This window comes from Lycium barbarum, chromosome 6, assembly GCF_019175385.1.
Source record: "Lycium barbarum isolate Lr01 chromosome 6, ASM1917538v2, whole genome shotgun sequence".
NCBI classification, from domain to species: Eukaryota; Viridiplantae; Streptophyta; class Magnoliopsida; order Solanales; family Solanaceae; genus Lycium; species Lycium barbarum.
In genome coordinates this window covers 113,150,058-113,152,736 of record NC_083342.1, presented here as the reverse complement: position 1 = coordinate 113,152,736, position 2,679 = coordinate 113,150,058, and the positions used below count along the sequence as shown (strand labels likewise).

Below are 2,679 nucleotides of genomic sequence, written 5' to 3'. Positions count from 1 at the left end.
TATTTGGTTGGTGAAAAAGATAATCTGTAACATTAAAATGAGTAATAACAATATTAGCAAATAGAAGAGTATTTTGATGACGTTTTTGAGTACTGAAAATCATATATATATATATAAAAGCAAGCAAAGGGCCCGCTGACGTGGCATACTCACAAATTTCTCTTTTTTTGGGCAATTTCTCATTAATTTAATTAATAATAAGTTGGAATAGACAACCAAAAAAAAAAACAAAAAAACAGTTTTGTATTTCAATGCCGACTCCAAAAGTCGCTTCCCAAACGCCAAAACCCTTGATAACTACCTCAAAAGGATGACCTGAAATTTCTCTTTATTGGTGTGAACTTACTTTCTTCCATATCTCCGATTCCGATAGTACACAATTGTTATGATTAGTTTGTAATTTTGGGTATAAGTAGCCTTCCTCTGTACAATTTTCTTTTCCTGTCTTCTGTGCATTGTTGTTAAGTTTTCCAAGGGATGAGTATTATATTGCTTTACGCTTTTCAACTGGATACTCAAGTTTTATTATAATATACTTATTGATGCTTCTTCTTCTTCTTCTTAATTAGTTGCTAATGTATGGTACATTTGTTTGATGTATAAAAACTTCAGAGATGGGGTCAACAGGGGCAAGGAACTGCGAGTCGGCAAGCCAGCGGTTTACAGAATTGTGTGTGATGAACAACAATTGTGCTTCTCTTTGCAACACTGAGGGCTTCCCTGATGCCAAATGCAAAGGCCTACAATCGCCATTAATTTTGTCTTAGAAATTGTTAAATCTATCTAGGTAATGCACTGAGTAGTAGTAACTATATACATATATTGAGAATAACGTGCATTCGATTATATATATATATATATATATATATATATATATATAGAGCACTAAGGCTACTATTTTGAGTGCTACTATTATTGAATGTAGCTTTTTAATATTTACTCATTTAAAATTATATTTGATATGTATAGGCCAAAATGACTTTGTAACTAATTTTAGTAACAGAGTTAGGAATGTCGGTGAAGCTTATGCCTAGGAATGTCGGTAACGTTTATGCCCTCCGTTTTAATTTTCACAGCAATTCGTGTCGTTTGAATTTTGACTTTGCTAGAATGTATAATGGAGTATATTTCCTTTTGAACTTTTCTTCTATTGCAGGTCTTTAATGACGGCCGTAAGAGCTGCAAGAAACAAATACCTGCCAAAGATTTTAGCCAAAAAATAAACTTTGTTGGTAATGACTCCCTCTCTTCTTCCTTCTCCCACATATTTTTTCTGATTTTAAAAAGACATGCTACATAGAAGAATCCTCGCCCGTCCTTGTATTTTCACTTTTTTTTTGTTCGTTTTAAGCTTCAAATTTCCTATTTTGTCAACCCGAATTTACACCATGTTATTGATTTTGCCTACTCAACTCCGTCGCTTCTTTCTCTCAAAACATAGAAGTAGGAATCAAAAGAATTGTTTTCTTGAAAAATAGATACCTATGATTTCAAAGGCTTTAACATTAGTTTTCATGTAAGAGCTCTTATAATTCTGTCTTGACAGTACAATATAGGCGAATTTGATAGACATCTCAGAATTAATCATTAGGTGCTTAACTGCTCTTTCCATTTCTTACAATTTATAATTAAATTGATTTGAGTGGAAAGAAAAGAGATGAAAACAAACTCTTCACATGTAATTGAGAGGAGACAGGGAATAAGAGACGTTTTTGATGTCTTGGTCACTAAGCTCTTAATCTTTGGTACAACTTGATTCATCCTTCTATTTTTTGATTTTGTTTTATAGGTTTCGGGCATATGATCGGCCATTTATAGTCTCTCTGCCTGAGTGACTCTTTGAATTTCTTTTGGTTTCTTTGGTTTGTGGGATTTCTGTGGATATCTTTATGTATTTTCTTTTTTCTGTCACTTATGCTTGCTGTACATATAAGAAAGAAAAGAGATCAGGTAAAATTAAGTGTCTGAAATCTCTTTGACATTGCTGACTTTGATTTCAGAGACTCAAAGATTTAAGAAAAAATAAACATAACTCTGATATGGTATGTTCAATGTTTTCTAATTGGTTACTAAGAAAGTTTTGGATCTTGATGAGATCATTAGCTACGTATCATCCCTTCGATGCCAACTTTGATAAATTAGTTAGATGGCGTTTGTTTTAAAATTTGCAAAAACTGACTTTGCAAATTTAGTAGTTGAGTTTTTTCTAGAAATGATTGTTTGATATGTTATTGCTAATAAAAAATTAATCAATTTATGTTTCAAATTATGGGGTTAGACATTTACCAAAATGGTTGAATTTTGTATATGGATGCTTTCATGCAGTTCCTCACAAGGAAGTTAGCTAATCTGAATCCAAGAAGCATTTCAACATGGATGTTTGATCCCTCCAAGGAAGCAAGTTAGTCAAACATATAGGACTATTGACGAGTTTTTGGCTTCGTGAATATAATTGTTCATGAATTCTCTGACAGCCTGAGATGAGGATCGTTGTATCATACTAATAAAAGTAGTTGCAGGGTTTGGATTTCAAAGTTATGAAGGTGGCATAGAGGAAATTTAATTCCTCTAAATACGTTGAAAATATCTAAAGTCACGTTGTACTAAAGAATTTACTATAAACATTATTCCTATATCAATTTGAAACAATAGTTCAATATGGCATAATGACTTATTGCC

At 32.3% G+C, this 2,679-nt stretch overlaps 1 long non-coding RNA gene across 2 annotated transcripts; it reads left to right on the top strand.

The window, feature by feature from the left end:
• The first annotated feature begins 232 nt into the window (after positions 1 to 232).
• Positions 233 to 2,679, top strand: LOC132599994 (uncharacterized). 2 transcript variants are annotated; one of them, XR_009567096.1, is made up of 4 exons: positions 233 to 334; positions 613 to 787; positions 1,157 to 1,232; positions 2,326 to 2,679. It is a non-coding gene; the product is annotated as an uncharacterized LOC132599994 (long non-coding RNA). The 2 variants fall into 2 exon arrangements; XR_009567095.1 differs by having other exon boundaries at positions 257 to 406.